This window comes from Nylanderia fulva, unplaced genomic scaffold (assembly GCF_048542155.1).
Source record: "Nylanderia fulva isolate GAGA-0341 unplaced genomic scaffold, ASM4854215v1 Scaffold42, whole genome shotgun sequence".
Taxonomy (NCBI): domain Eukaryota; kingdom Metazoa; phylum Arthropoda; class Insecta; order Hymenoptera; family Formicidae; genus Nylanderia; species Nylanderia fulva.
This window is the reverse complement of record NW_028190499.1, coordinates 1,173,481-1,190,166: the sequence shown is the minus strand read 5'-3', so window position 1 is coordinate 1,190,166 and position 16,686 is coordinate 1,173,481. Positions and strand designations below refer to the sequence as shown.

The following is a 16,686-nucleotide window of genomic DNA, read 5'->3' as shown; positions in this document are numbered from 1 at the left end:
GGATGATAGCGGATGATTGCTAATCTCGCGTCGTTCGCATTGCGATACCACGCAGGTTCCGAGAAGATCGAGATCGTGCACGTAGATCATGTTCGTTATCGATTGCGCCGGATGTTCGCCGAAATATAGACTATCATAATTTGTGCGAGATACACATATCGATCGTATGTGTCGGTATAATATATAAAAGATATGGGGTTTCTCTCTCGATTGATAAAAACCGAGCTCTTCGGTTTATCTGCGATATTTTCAATATGCTGGAATAAATTAAATTTCCAAGTTTTTATACAATTTTTCAAATACTTTATTTTATTATCCGAAAAATTCTCAAAATTAATTTGTAATATATCTATTTATATATTTTTTATATTATGACATTTAGAGACGATTAGTAATATTTAAACCGAGCTCTTCGGTTTATCTGCGATATTCTCAATATGCTGGAATAAATTAAATTTTCAAGTTTATACAAATTTTTCAAATACTTCACTTTATTCAAAATTTATTATCCGAAAAATTCTCAAAATTATGCAATTAATTTGTGATATCCTATTTATTTATATATTTTTTTATATTATAATATTTAGAAACGATTAGTAATATTTAAATTTGTTTTTAAAACGTTACCTTTGATATTATATTGCATATTTTATTTATATCTTTTATACAAAACGTATGTATAAAGTAAAAATAAAAAAAACTGACGTTAACAATAGATATCCTAGCTGCTGTCTTTTTTTATTACTGTTTTTTTTAACAAGTCTGTGCGTAAAATTATATACAGTCTCTGTCCTTGACTGGAAATATATTCAGCTCAATAAAGTTATGAATAGACCGCGCGAGAGATATCGGAAGTGTAAAGAGCGAATCGAATATGACATTCATACATACACGTACACGAGTTCACAGATTGCAATTGCGGATTTCAATGGAAAATCGCGAATTAGCGGATCCAAACGTTTTTTTCCTGCGTGTATGATCGGAATTGCAATCGTCCAATCCGACCGTTATAACGAAAATATCAAATCCGCCGATTGATTCTATTGTTGCGATACCGAAATCGACTATGCGCGGCGATTTTCATCGCTTATTGATCGTTTTAATCGAGCGACCGCGCGTCATAACAATATATTGATAAGTGCGATATTAATGGAGCGTCGTCGTTTATAATGGACTTTCTCTTTTAGGGTGTCTAGCGATCAGGGAAATCTGGAAAACCGGGCCAGGGAATTATATATAAATCTAGAATTGTCAGGGAAAAGTCAGGAAATTTTTTACTATTTATCTGGATTTTTTCACATTATTCTACATTGGTCTTAATAATTTGACATTTTTTATAAAATAAATTAAATTTTTTTGACTCTCAGCACGCTAATTTTCTGCGTTGTTAAAAATCGATTTATCTACAGCGTGTTGGTTAATTTATATTTTCATCGTCGTGTTATTTTATTTCAATGTGTTTAATAGAGACAAAACTAGAAAATTTGATATATAAATAAAAAAGATGATTATTTAAATAGTTCAAAGTGACATGTTTGGATTATTATAATGCAGATTGTATAATTGATTTAAACTTTTGTTTTAACTTCCGAACCTTTTCATTGTTGACAAAAACATCTCAAGGATTTCACAATTTAACATTTAATTGATTTATCATATAGATATATGCAAATTATATATTTGAAAGAATATATAATTTGACTATTATATACTAACTATAATATGACTATTATATATTTGACTATAATACGACTACTGTATATTGATTATAATACTAAAAAGTTATTGAAAAATATATAATTTGACTATTTTATACTGACTATAATATGACTATTATATATTGATAACAATATGATTATTACATATTGACTATAATATGACTATTATATATTTGTCTATAATATGACTATTGCATATTGACTATATTATGACTACTGTACATTGACTATAATAATATTAAAAAATTATTGAAAAATATATAATTTGATTATTATATACTAACTATAATATGACTATTATATATTGACTATAATATGACTATTGCATATTGACTATAATATGACTATTTTTTATTGACTATAATAATACTAAAAAGTCAAAGGAGAAAATTAATTTCTGGTCTTGAAAAATCTGAAAAAGTCAGGTAATTTTTTTCATTGAGTCTGCTGGACACCCTGTCTTTGATTAATGTCGAGAAATACGAAAAGCGGAAAAAATTGCAGGCGCGCTCGCGCGATATAGGAAAATAGAAAGGAGCGCCCTGTGGAATGCTGCATCGTGCATTCCACAGGGTTGCAGCTGAAGTGAGAGCAAAGTCTCGATGGGGGATCCGCGTCTGGCCTCTTCACCGGCGGATTTTCAAGGAGCATCGTCGGCATATGCACGCGCGTATGCACTATGTAGGCGTGCGTAATGGAGCTTACGTTATCGAGTCTTTGCGTGTGTAACGCGGCTCCGTACCGAACGCATTGAGAGTTAAAAGTGTGCGAGCCTTGAGACGCATTGCGTGCACACACGCGTGTGCCACGTGTGTATGTTTATGCATTATGGATGGGATTTAATATATCTTGGAACGGGGGTGATCTACGTCGCTTTGCATTTGGGAGCTTAAAGACACGACTGTTATATATTTATATATTATATATAATTAATAAAATTATGTGTATAAATAATAATAAAATAAATAATAATTGTAAAAAGAAAACTAATTGTATAAAAAATAAAAAATAATAAAATAATTGTATGTAGTTATATACAATTTTATATACATATGTAAAAGAGTAATTAAAAAAAGATATATGTATAAATAAATATATCACAAGCAATTGCATAATTTTAAAAATTTTAGCGAGTAAAATACATATATTTGTAAATTTTTCTGTAAACTTGGAAATTTAATTTATTCCAATATTATCAGATAAACAGCAACAAGATTTTTATCCATGAATATAGAATATTATTTTAGTATGTGCACAGAGAGAATTTTCTGTTGGAATTTACCCTGAAAATCATGATAATCGTGGGATAATATGGTATTGGAAGAATTTTATAAAAATTTTTCTAATTAAATATTTACTACAATAAAAAATATTAATATCTACCACAATAAGATATAAAATATGTCCCATTAATTTAACTCTGTACATAGTTAAATTTACTATGTACATATTAATATTTTTTATTTTTTATTTTAATCAGAGGAACTCTTATAAAATTCTTCCAACGCCATATTGTCCCACTTATTGCCATAATTTTCAGGGTAAATTCTAAGAGAAAATTCTCTCTGAGTATACAAACAAATTAAAAAAAAAAAATTTTTTTTGTTACAACAAAGCGAGATATATATGGGATATAAATTATATATTAGATTTTTTAAATTATATGGATAATTATAATTTATCCGAAGAAATAATTTCATTAATTTTTATCCACATTACTATAATCCAAGAATTTCTATATTTAAAATATAGAAGTGCAAAAAGTATTAAACATACTTGGGAAATAAATTTTTATGAAGGATTGTTTAGTTAGAACAAAATTTATTTTCCACCTTATACTTATTTATTATTTAAAACGTGAGAATAGGTAGGTTCTGAGAAATTAACATCGACGCTTTTTCCGATTCTATGAAGGATAGGAAACTATACGTACTAGGATGTTTTGTTAACATTAGCGAGACGCGTCCGGTCGTGAATAATGTGTGAATCACAACGAGGTATATACACGTGGAATTCGAGGCACGGACATTATCATTCAAAGTATTACGAAAGGCCTATGTCACGCGACAAAAATAGATAGGCTTGCTCGAAAAGAGAAAGGTAGCCTCCGTAAATTGATGATGCAGCTGAAATCGATAAGTCGTCGAATAATCTAGCGGCGTACGTGTTAATGAGCGACCGAGTGACTAATTGTATACCGAAGGTTTTCCTTATCAGCAAAACGCTTATCGGAAATAATCGTAAAAATGATAGTTCAACAATTAGACTCATACATGTCGTCAACAATTATACTCATGAAATACTGCATTCTGCGAATTAAGATAATTAATAAAAATTGAGTATTTGATTAATTTTTGGAAACTTCTATGATGGAAATTGATCTTTTAAATGTGTATCAGAAAAATATTAAAAAAATAAATATTTAAGTTTTTAATATATATATTATTATAATATATAATTATTAAAATAATATAGAATAATATATATTAAAATAATAAAATAATATATATTATATAAAAAAATTATTTGATTATTAAAATACTCTATAATTAATTTAATTATACATATAGCTATAAAAATTATGATGCGCGCGGGAAATAGGATATCATGTATACCATTATTATTCCATTCTAAGTTATGATGATTGAAATATTAGCTTTTCGATAAAACAACCTTTGACATTACTTCCCCTAATTTATTCATTTATAATTTTGCATTCTATTGCGAGGTAAGATCGCTTCACCTAGCCACGCGAAAAAGTAGTTCGTGTAGCCCTGGGACGACCTGAGCCTCTTCAAAAATTGGTTCGCTTATTTGAGCATAGCTAAGCGTTACCAAAGCTCTATATTTTCCTTACTCATTAGTTTAAGGCACGAGGTTCTGGGTCTCCCGGCCGTATACTTATATCCTACCGAATGCATTTCTTCGTACGAGATGGTACTTTAGCTGTTTGCCATCTGTTGAGCACAATAGGTACTAGTAATATGAATCCAAGTTCGATCCCGAGTATTAAAAGTTGTGTTAAAATTTTTAACCAACAAATTTTTTACAGTGAAAATTTCACATACTTTTTTTTATCAATTGATAGATTTTATGTCATTAATTCTCCTGCTTATATATAATCAGTATTGTGCGATGATTTAAGAATTAGATAGATAAAGATGAGATAAAAATATATTCATTTAAGGTATAAGATGAAACGATGATTTTGTTTTAAATATATCTAGATAAAAGGTAAAATTAAATGGCGATTTATCTAGATAATTTTCTAGATAATAATTTTTAAAACTGTTTATATAAACACAGTTATAAAAAAATGTAAATTATAAAAATATATGTATTCATATTTTTATTTATAAATTTTTATTTATCTAGATAATTTTCTAGATAATTTTTAAGACTGCTTATGTAAACACAGTTATTAAAAAAAATGTAAATTATAATAGGGATATAAAAATATATGTATTCATATTTGTTTAATAAATTATTTATAAATTTTTATTCCCTACTGTTTAAGTTCTACTAGTGAAATTTTTTCATGTGCTATGATTCTAAATCAAAATTATCCGAAAATTATTCTAGATAATTTAGTCAAAATAATACTTTCTTTCATCCAAGATGCAAATATAGATAATACATATTTTTGTTATCTATATAAAGATAAGATGACGCCAAAGCTTCATCTAAATGATCATCTATAATTTTATTTAGATAACAGCAAACACTGATTACAAGTCGTGTTAAAATTTTTTAACAAATTTTTCACAGTGAAAAATTTCACACACATTTTTTTTCGATGTGTATCGTATCAATTAATAGATTTTAGGTCATTAATTCTCCTGCTTATAAATAATCTACATATCTTTGCGCTCTAATACTGCACGAACTACTTCATTATATTTTAATGAATTAATACATGAGTAAATCGAGAAATCTTGTTTAAGAATTACAAAAGGAAAAAATGTATCTTTTCTCCGGGAAGATAGAAAGAATGTTTGAAAAAAACTCTGCGTCTCAGTGGGACGTCTGAAAATATCGAAGCTGCTAAGCGCACTCTTATGCTTTCATTACGTCTTAATGAACGTTTCATAATGATATTAGGTTCATTATGCGCGACTCTTATTAAAATTGCGCGGCTGGCCGGATAAGTTCCGTTTGAACATTTTAGTCAGTAATTTTGCTGCGGCTTATATCCTTATCAATTTGCTCCGGTAACGAATTGATTTAACTGTTCATTGAATGGCGCCGAGCGGGACAACAAAATACGATCATCGAAGCGATGATAATGAAACAGCTCAAAGTTTTACATTTTTCTCCCTTGTTTCACCTTGTTTTGAGTCGTTTATTCTATGTATATTACGTTACTCTTCGACATAATTATGTGTTTCGAGACACTGTGAACTTCTATCTTTGTCATTCATGTACGTCTCGTTCTTTTAATTTATTGATCATTAATTTTGGGGAATTAATTAAGCGATTAATTTTTTTACGAAATTAATTTATAATATATTTTATTTATTATTTTATATTTTATAAATTTTTTTAAATATCGTTATATGTATAAATATACTTTATATTAAGTATCGAGAAAATATTGCTCTATTTTTTTACAACCAAGACAAAAATAATTAAATAGGAAATGAATAAATTATAGAGATTTCGCGGATATTAATTTATTTCCCGGGAAAAAAAATTTGTATATATAACAGTATCAAATTATATAGAAATATATAAAATTATACATATAATCGCAAAATTATATAAGAAATATGTCCATACACAATTAGATAAAAGTACTTTTTATATATAATTATATAAATTTATATATATAAAAAATAAGTATATTTCTTCATATATATATATATATATATATATATATATATATATATATGTTTCATATATAATAATTTCACATGAATATATATGAACCCTTATAATTTATATATTCTATATAATTATGCGTCAAAAAGGACATATTTCACATATAATTTTACGATTATATTTTTTCCCGGGTTGTCATTTAAAAAAAAAGTTCCCGGGTTGTCATTTAGTGAAGAAACTTTTAAAATCTAATCCTTGTAATGGAATTCTTTTAGCTTATCTTAATCAGAATTTAGCGTGCGCATATATAATAATTTTGACAAGCAGGACAAGATTGATTCAATGCACTTCCTTCCTCTTTGCACTTGATTACTAATTACCTTCCCTTTAGCAACGTTCCCAGATATATATATACACGCGTAGTCATCACTCCCATGAATAGTCCACCTACCCCAACCAGCCCGCCTTCGACATTGTAGACGCCCCACGACATTGTCCCGAACACGTTTGCATTCTCTCTCGGTCAACAGCTCCAGTCCCTCTTCTAGGTATGTGCGTTATTATGCATGTGCTTTTCGCTTCTCCTTCACCTTCGTGCAGTATTCACCTTCGATTGCGACATCCCTTTGTCGCACGTTGCGTATTATATGCATCGATTTGCGCATTGTTCGAGGTGCATTCTGCAGTCGAGAGCGGTCATCGCTGCATCTTGTCGATATCGCATGTCTTCGCGGACAACTCCGCAATGGAGTCAAATTGGTTAACTTGAGCTAAAGCTTTCTTCAACTAAATATTATTTTGGTATAATTGAACCTGCGTAAAAATATTTAAATTCAATATAACATTTGAACGAAATATTTGACTTAAATATTAATATATGTTGATTTAACAAAATAGTAATTTAGTTGAAAGGTTACACTGAAAAGCATTGGTTAAATTAACAAATATTTAGTTCAATACTGTCAAATGAATTATTTATTCGAAACAAATAAATATTTCTTTATTTTGAAAAGGATTTTCTTATATCAAATAAATATTTTTCATATCAAATCAATATTATTATTTTCAAATAAATGATTTATTTGGCAGTATTGAAATAAATATAATTTTTTTCAGAGTACAAAATTATTATTTAAGAACTCAACATATAAATTTCTCGCTCTTAACATTCTATGACACAAGTAAATAAATTATTCATTAATTGAACTGATAAGGAACGATGATTATTTATTAATAGTACACTGAAAAAAATTGGTGAATTAACAAATATTTAATTCAATACTGCCAAATGAATCATTTATTCGAAACAAATAAATATTTCTTTATTTTGAAAAGGATTTTCTTACATCAAATAAATATTTTTCATAGCAAATCAATATTATTAGTTTTAAATAAATGATTTATTTGACAGTATTGAAATAAATACTTACTAGAATAAAATAAATTTTTTTTCAGAGTACAAAATTATTGTTTAAGAACTCAACATATGCATTTTTCGCTTTTAACATTCTATGACACAAGTAAATAAATTACTTGAACCGATAAGGAATGATGATTATTTATTAATAGATCGAAATGGACATCTATAATCTATAATCTATCTCGCTTACAAGTAACGACAGGAAGTCGAATATTTCTTTATTTTGAAAAGGATTTTCTTACATCAAATAAATATTTTTCATATCAAATCAATATTATTATTTTCAAATAAATGATTTATTTGGCAGTATTGAAATAAATATAATTTTTTTCAGAGTACAAAATTATTATTTAAGAACTCAACATATAAATTTCTCGCTCTTAACATTCTATGACACAAGTAAATAAATTATTCATTAATTGAACCGATAAGGAACGATGGTTATTTATTAATCGATCGATCGAAATGGACATCTGTAATCTATCTCGCTTACAAGTAACGACAGGAAGTCGGACTATTTCCGAGAAATAAATTACTCGTGTGTTTTGTACGCAAAGTTAGTCTGTAGAGTCAACCAAGATAATGCTGTTGAAGTAATAGGATGCGACGCGTCGCGACGAGAAGAGTGTTTCCATCGGGCCTACACGTATATATGTATGTACGTACACAGTGCAGGACGACTTCGTCTAATGCACAGATGTCGGGGAGAAACGCGCCGCCACCCCAAATAACGAGGGGCGCAATTTGTCGTCGCGTGCAAAATTAAAACGTCCTCTCGGCTCCCTCGACGCGCCTCTTCTCGCCCTTGATGTTGTCGCTACGTGAAGGAAGACTCGGCATACCAACGATCTCTTGTTACGAGTCTCGCTTACGAATTAACAAAAACGTTGATTACAAAAGAACGATTGATTTTCAGAAGCCTGTTTGGGTTTCCTTGTTTTAAATGCATGCGATTCATTTGCATTTCAAGAGTTAATGCAATTTAATGAGATTAACGCATTTAGATAATCATTTATTGCCTGTCATCATCACGTAATAGAAGGAAAACGTCCAGATATCGGAGGCAAAATTCATACAGATTTAGTTTGAATTTCTTGAAAATAGATGTGTTCGGATTTTCATACAATATATTTATATTTTAATATAATATATATATTTTATAAATTAAACTTCGGCTCGTATACAATTAAAATATGTGATATAATAAAAGGCCAACTTAACGAGCTTATATGCTATTAATTGAAAAATTTTTATTTATTAATTTACGTCATACTATACAAAAGTTACGATAAACGTTTCGACTGTACGACAGTCTTTCTCAATATCCTAATAATATGTTAAAAAATTAATTTAGTCATTTCGACATCATAAATAAATACAACAATTATAAGATTATATGACGAACGCAGTACAAAATTCATGATTGTTGGCATGAGTTAGAGCGTCAGATGCTGTTATATTATGTAACGACACTGTGAACAAATTAATATATCCGCTCAAATATTACAATACATTTAGATTTTTAATAAATAGTATTAACTTACTTTTTTCTCAACGAACATAACACCTTTGTTAAAAAATTATTTCTTTTTACTTAACATAATCACAATGTGTACTTTTTTAAAAAACAAATCGATATCTGTATCTTACAATGTCGGCGCGCTGTATATATACCCAATTTTTAAGATGACGTAGACAATTTTTTTAGAATATCATAATAAGAACCGTCAAGACGCTCGGTGTCCTTTTTTAGGTTGATACTGTTGTTTTCTTCTTTAATATATATCATTTCTGATATCAACCTTTTATAATAATTCTTTTCATAATCTAGGATTTTTGTGTCGTTCCAATTGAAATTGTGTGTAAATTTTACAATATGATCAGAAACCACCGAGTGCCTTGCTGAATCTAATCTAATATTATTTTTATGTTCATTTACTCTTGTACCTAATTGTCTTTTTGTCTGTCCTACATATGTAGCATCTACTTATGTTCGTTGACAAAAAAGTAAGTTAATACTATTTATTAAAAATCTAAATGTATTGTAATATTTGAGCGGATATATTAATTTGTTCACAGTGTCGTTACATAATATAACAGCATCTGACGCTCTAACTCATGCCAACAATCATGAATTTTGTACTGCGTTCGTCATATAATCTTATAATTGTTGTATTTATTTATGATGTCGAAATGACTAAATTAATTTTTTAACATATTATTAGGATATTGAGAAAGACTGTCGTACAGTCGAAACGTTTATCGTAACTTTTGTATAGTATGACGTAAATTAATAAATAAAAATTTTTCAATTAATAGCATATAAGCTCGTTAAGTTGGCCTTTTATTATATCACATATTTTAATATAATATATTTATTTTAATGAGATTAACGCATTTAGATAATCATTTTGTGCCTGTCATCACGTAATAGAAGGAAAACATCCAGATATCGAAGGCAAAATTCATACAGATTTAGATTGAATTTCTTGAAAATAGATGTGTTCGGATTTTCATACAATATATTTATATTTTAATATAATATATTTATTTTAATGAGATTAACGCATTTAGATAATCATTTATTGCCTGTCATCACGTAAAACAAGGAAAACATCCAGATATCGAAGGCAAAATTCATACAGATTTAGATTGAATTTCTTGAAAATAGATGTGTTCGGATTTTCATACAATATATTTATATTTTAATATAATATTTTTAATATAATATATTTATTTTAATATAATATAATTATGTAATAATAATTTAATAACAAAAAACGAAATGTTGCGTTTATGGCGGTTTCTCTTGAATTTTGGGCGACCGCGCTAAATGAAATTCGGCATCATCCGATCAGCATTCCGCGTATATTCGCGTTATCGTTCGTTATTGCGAGATGATGATTCTGGGAGCAACAGAGGGACGGCGTTGCACATGTGTCGAGGGGTGCTTCGTGGCTTCTCGCGCGTGGAAAAAGGGGGTAGTTAGTAGACGTATCCTGGTAACGCGTGGATGCCAAATGGACCACCTCCTCCTCTCATATCACATAATGTGTAGAATGGGATGCGTGGGGCGACACAGTCTGAAAACGAAACGCGAGTGAACGAACGGCCGCGTTGTAACTCTCAAGGGGATTGATTTGGTCCAGGTCGGAGGAAGGGTGAGAAGGGCAGCTGGGGGGGGGGGATGGACTGGCGATATCGATTGCTGGCATCCATGCGAGCGCATCTACAGGAGGGAGTCTTCTATCGAGTTTCATCTTCGAGCTGCCTGCTAATTTTCTCTATCTCTCGTTAGTCCAGTAAAATTAGACTTTGACTTTATACAAATTAGAAGCAAGCTGCATTTTTGTGGAGACTTTTATTTCGATGTTCGAATGAAATCCTGAAAAGTACCCTTAATTTTATCCAGGGCGTTTTTTATGGGAGGTGAAAAGGGGTAAAGTTTAGTTTTTTGCCACTATCTCGAAAACTAGCAATTTTTCGAGAAAAATAGTTATTATCAAAATTGTAGCTCATAAAATTCCCTACAAGAAAGGTCCTTATACTTTTTTTCGGGGAGTTAACCGTTTCGAAGATATAGAGCGAAAAAACGCGTCCGAAAATGTTTTCCGAAACGGAAAAGAGTACGTATTTTTTACGATCTGTAGACATTGCAACTTGACCATTTTACTCAAAAACGATTAGTTGTATGAGAAAAAGTTTAATGATCTTTTTTGTAGAGAATTTTATGAGCTACAATTTTGATAATAACTATTTTTCTTGAAAAATTGATAGTTTTCGAGATAATGGCAAAAATTAAAGTTATCGAAATTGAGGTCTCATCGAAATAAAGTATCTTCACAAAAATTCAGCTTGCTCCTAATTTTTATAAAGTTTCGCCCTTTTCAAGTCTAATATTTTACGTGTGAATCTTTTTATTTATATATTTCTTTCTTTTCTTCAATTCTCCGAGAATTTGCCCTTCCTTCCCGCGATATACTTTCGATTACGGAAGATACCTTTCATTGAATAAAGTCGGGGTTTGAATAGTCCTATTCATCTGAATCTCATTCGCGCTACTTCTCACAGAAACGCGGGGTGGATTCGCAAACTTTTCAACGTGGAATATATAATTCTTCTCGCGCTCGAGTTACGACGCTCCTCTTTTGGGAAAAGTTGTTCGCGGCGTCTCTTACAAATTCAAATGAGAGTTCTTTGAAATCGAATAAAATTCCTCCTGGTCTGGGAAACCGCTTCATCGGCGTCGCCTCGGTTGATCCGTCGATCTTCCCTGTTTCTCGGAACAACGAACAAGCGATCGAGGTGGAGACCGTTGAAACATTCATCGGTTGTTCGAGAACATTAAGCCGTAAGCGTGTGGAGCCTCTCTTCCATTAACGGGACCGCTTCGCGTAAGCTTCCATTAGCCCGGCATCGCGCGAGTGTAATTTCTGCGGAAACGCGCGAGCGAAATTGGTTCGTTCTACTCAGGTGTTTCTTTTATAACGCCCGATATTCGTCTAATTATTTATTATAATGAACGAGCGAGCGGTAACTGTGTGCGATTAATTCTCCGTTGCGCCGTGTAAAACTAATGCACCGTGAAGCTTCGGATGAATGTCGCTGATGCCGATCGGCGATGATCGATTTGGAAAGTATACGGGTTTTAATTAATAAAAGCGTGTATTTCCTTTCGTATCTCGATAAATAGAGGGAAAATATCCTCGCGTCTTTCTCTACATGATTAATGCGACAATGAAAGAGAAAGCAACCGCGAAATTTTCTTCATCAATCTTGGATAAAATATTCCCATAGATATATTAGTCACCCTTTTTCTTTGGTTATGACTTAAGAGGATTCTAAACGTTCTTGAGAAATCTTTTGGTTTTTTTCTGTTTTATCGACAAAATGTGAGATTAGATAAACTATAAATCTATTTATTGGCTATATGGATTGTTTTTTACCTGAAATTAGACCAGGCCGGATTTGGCGTTGGATAAAAGAATATAAGTGAATGTTTACATATCAATTTGGAAGCCTAGTAAACGAGAATAACTCAACCTAAATTTTCATGTGTGCACGAAAATGAGTTATTCTCGTTTACTAGGCTTCCAAATTGATATGTAAACATTTATTTATATTTCTTGATTCAATGTCCAATCCGGCTTGGTCTAATTTCAGGTAAAAAACAATCCGTATAGCCAATAAATGGATTTATAGTTTATTTAACCTCACATTTTGTCGATAAAACAGGAAAAAATAATTAACACAATATTTGTTAAAATATTAACACAATGTTAGTAGAAATGTTAGTAATGTATAAATGCTATGAATAAAATGGAGAAATGCTGAAAAATAAAGTTTTAATAAAGTAAAAATAGTAAATTTAAAATTACAAATGACTTTTGTATAAAAATAGTAATTTATATATATAATATTTTACATAAACTTTCACATTAATATGTATTTTTATCTTAAAAAATATACAGCGATAATTTAGTAATATTCCTAATTTTTCTAATTTCGAACAAGTAATTTCCACGTAAAAGTACATGGATTTTTTCGACTTACATTGCTTAAATATGTTGTTTAAAAACTACTATTTGCTCAAGAAACTGAAGGATATACAGTTAACTAAGTGTATAAAAGGAGCTTAAGTTCGATAGTGTGCTTTCCTCTCTTTTCATTCTCATCTGTCACCGTGGCTGGATATTTGATCTTCGTTCAATTCTTAATTTTCTCGAAAAAACTTGGACAAGCCGCTGCCTGTCAAACTTCTTAACTTACCCGTTCCCCATCGGCCTTGATCTCACTCTATGTCTTCGAAGACTTCTTGGTTTGGATTAAGCGGGTACGAGGGTGGAAACTGCACCGCAGTTTGTATCGGATTTACATTCTGCCCGGGATAATAGTCGCCAAAGTTTCACCGAGGAGCGATGGGGAACACTAAGACAATAGATATGAGACTGAACTTTCCGGAATAATTATTATCCTTCCACTTGGGGCACGTCAATAGATTTCTCGTAATATCCTGGAAAAATTATTACGAAAAGAGACGACGCGATATTTAATACTTCTCGCACTTGCTCGTGGCCAGTTTGACGTCTTTGACGAGTGACGTGATTTTAATTCATTTAATTAATCATTCGTTAATTCGCGGAAAAATTTGCTACGTAAAAATGTGTATTACAATTATATTAAATCAAGATTAATTTTTTAAAGTTTTTAATCAAACTTATAATTTTTTCTGTTTATAATATTATATTAATAATAATTAATCTATATATATATATATATATATATATATATATATATGAATATATGTGTGTATATACAATCAATATATATAATTAAATTAATAATTAATTTATTGTTAATAAGAATATATATTATTAATGTGATGAATTTATTATTTATTATTAAATTATTGTTAATATAATAAAATAATAATATACATTAATAATTAATTTTATTATTAATAAAGTTTTTTTTATTAATAATACATTGAAAAGAAATTAATGAATTCGAATAAGTATTTACTTCAATACTCCTGCCAAATATAAATCATTTATTTGAAACTAATAATATTAATTTGATATGAAAAATATTTATTTGATAAGAAAATCCTTTTCAAAATAAATAAATATTTATTTGTTTCAAATAAATGATTTATCAGGCATAGTATTGAAATACATATTTATTAATTTAGTCATCATTTTTCAGAGTACTTAATAATTATGCAGATTATAAGTATTCTTTTACTGCTCTATTTATATATTTTTATAAGTATATATATTTATATGTCAAGATAAAAAAATTTGAAATTAAATCTCAAATATGAGATTATTTCATAATTTAAAAATCTTGGCCGTATCCAAGTAAAATTTGGTGCCTTGTGCACTGGTATTTAATTCTAATGAAAAAATTTAGTTTCGTTTGGATAACGCACTGTCATCCGCGATTTGGCTCCTATTGCCTGTCTTATACGTTAAAAAAATTTTGATTCGGATAACGATTATCCTTAAAAATACGCGGACGTGCATGTGTCTGTTCTCCTTTGAAATAACACTTTACGATCGCAAGCACTTCCGATTGCGAGTATTATTGCCTCTAAATGCAGCGCTGCGAAAGCGCGCGCTACAGCCGCTGATAAGGTTTTCTCAAGTGTTAATTACGTACATGTCAAACGCATCGTGTCTCTCCCGTGCGGGCACATATCCTATCTCTCCCAGGACCTTTAGCCATTGCAATTACATTAGAACCACTCGATATTCCAGCCCGCATAGCAACGATTCCCTATCTCTTTCGTTATCCCGCGCTTTTGTCGCGCTTTCTATCTCTCCTTTTCATTTCCTCTTCTGATCTCTCTCTCTCTTGCTCTCCTCATTTTCTCTCCGATATTTCGCAACGTCGTTTCCGATTAACATATACGAACTCGTTGGCTTCCCTTCGGATTTTCTAATCCGGCAACAAAGCGTACGGACGCATGAGAAGCTCCGATCTGAGAGAGATTCGAATCGATATATTCGTCCGACCGATAGACGAAAATCGACTTGGAATAATCGGGAACGATACGGTGGTACGCAGTTTCACGAACAATGGAGTGGGATTACGCGTAGGATAGAGAGGGACCGAGTGTGCGGTTAGTCGTGCTGGAGTCTGACGATGAATATTATGCGGTTGAATGGGGACGCGCGCAGGCTATTTTGGTGAGAGAAATTGCGAGTTTTACATGCTAATTTATTCCCGTCGTTTTTCACACGCGTGCGCGCGCGCGCGAAAAAACTCGCGACCCTCGGAGCGCGATTGTAATTGCGTTATTATCGAGTCTTGGCTTGGAAAAGCCAAATGATCGATATTTTATTCCGTTTATTTTCCCGCGCAAAACAATGCGGGGACCGTAATTGCACTTTCTCGAGGAAATATTATTTTTATTCTTGCCTATCGTTTTTATACACGGTGTAACGGAAACACGAACCGCTGCTTCAGAAGCGTATTTGATTCTTATCTAAATGAGAAAAAAAAATTGCATCCAGAAAAGCATTGTTTTTACGTTTCAAAATTTTATGAAGCGATATATTGAGTGTAAATCTGAATGCATACTAAATGCGTACATTGAGTATGATCATTTTATATATGATTGAAAAAATAAAAACAATATTATCGAACTGTCAATGGAATTTAATGTAACGACAAACTTGCAATTGTTAAAATATTTATTAAGGGAATACTGACCGTGTCTGTTTTACCGACTTTGAGTTCAAGGGTTTTTTTTTTATTGGTTATACAGATTAAAAAATATTTCTCCAAAATTAAAGTCTGATAATAATGAACGATGAGCGCTGTAATTTCGTATAAAAAAACAATAAAAGTTAAAAAATTATAGTTTTTTATCGGTCTTTGCATCAGCTCATAACAATACTTATTTAATACAAAAGTTCTGCAGTTTATTTGTGCACAAAATATGACGCTCCCAATAAAGATGACATGAAAGAATAATACAGAAGTAATAAAAGCCTGTATTAAAAGATTGAAAAAGAAAAAGTGAACCTAACCTAACTTAAAGTCGGTAAAACAGAACTACGGCAGCATCTCCTTAAATTTAAGATAATTACGAAGCGCATTATTTTATTTCCGACGAATATAAAATAAAAGAAAATAATTCAATCTTAAACAAAATGGGCAAATTGTTCTCCAAAAAATTATTATCTTTCAACATCGTCTGTCAAATGTCCTGGCAAGACA

The 16,686-nt window shown here is 30.6% G+C and overlaps 1 protein-coding gene and 1 non-coding gene across 2 annotated transcripts in view; one reads left to right on the top strand and one right to left on the bottom strand.

Moving 5' to 3' along the window:
* Positions 1 to 16,686, top strand: part of raskol (Ras GTPase-activating protein raskol) — a 449,557-nt gene that overhangs the window by 66,827 nt on the left and 366,044 nt on the right. The gene's annotated exons all lie outside the window — the stretch shown is intronic.
* Positions 4,444 to 4,592, bottom strand: LOC114936171 (U12 minor spliceosomal RNA). Its single transcript, XR_003820662.1, has one exon. It is a non-coding gene; the product is annotated as a U12 minor spliceosomal RNA (small nuclear RNA).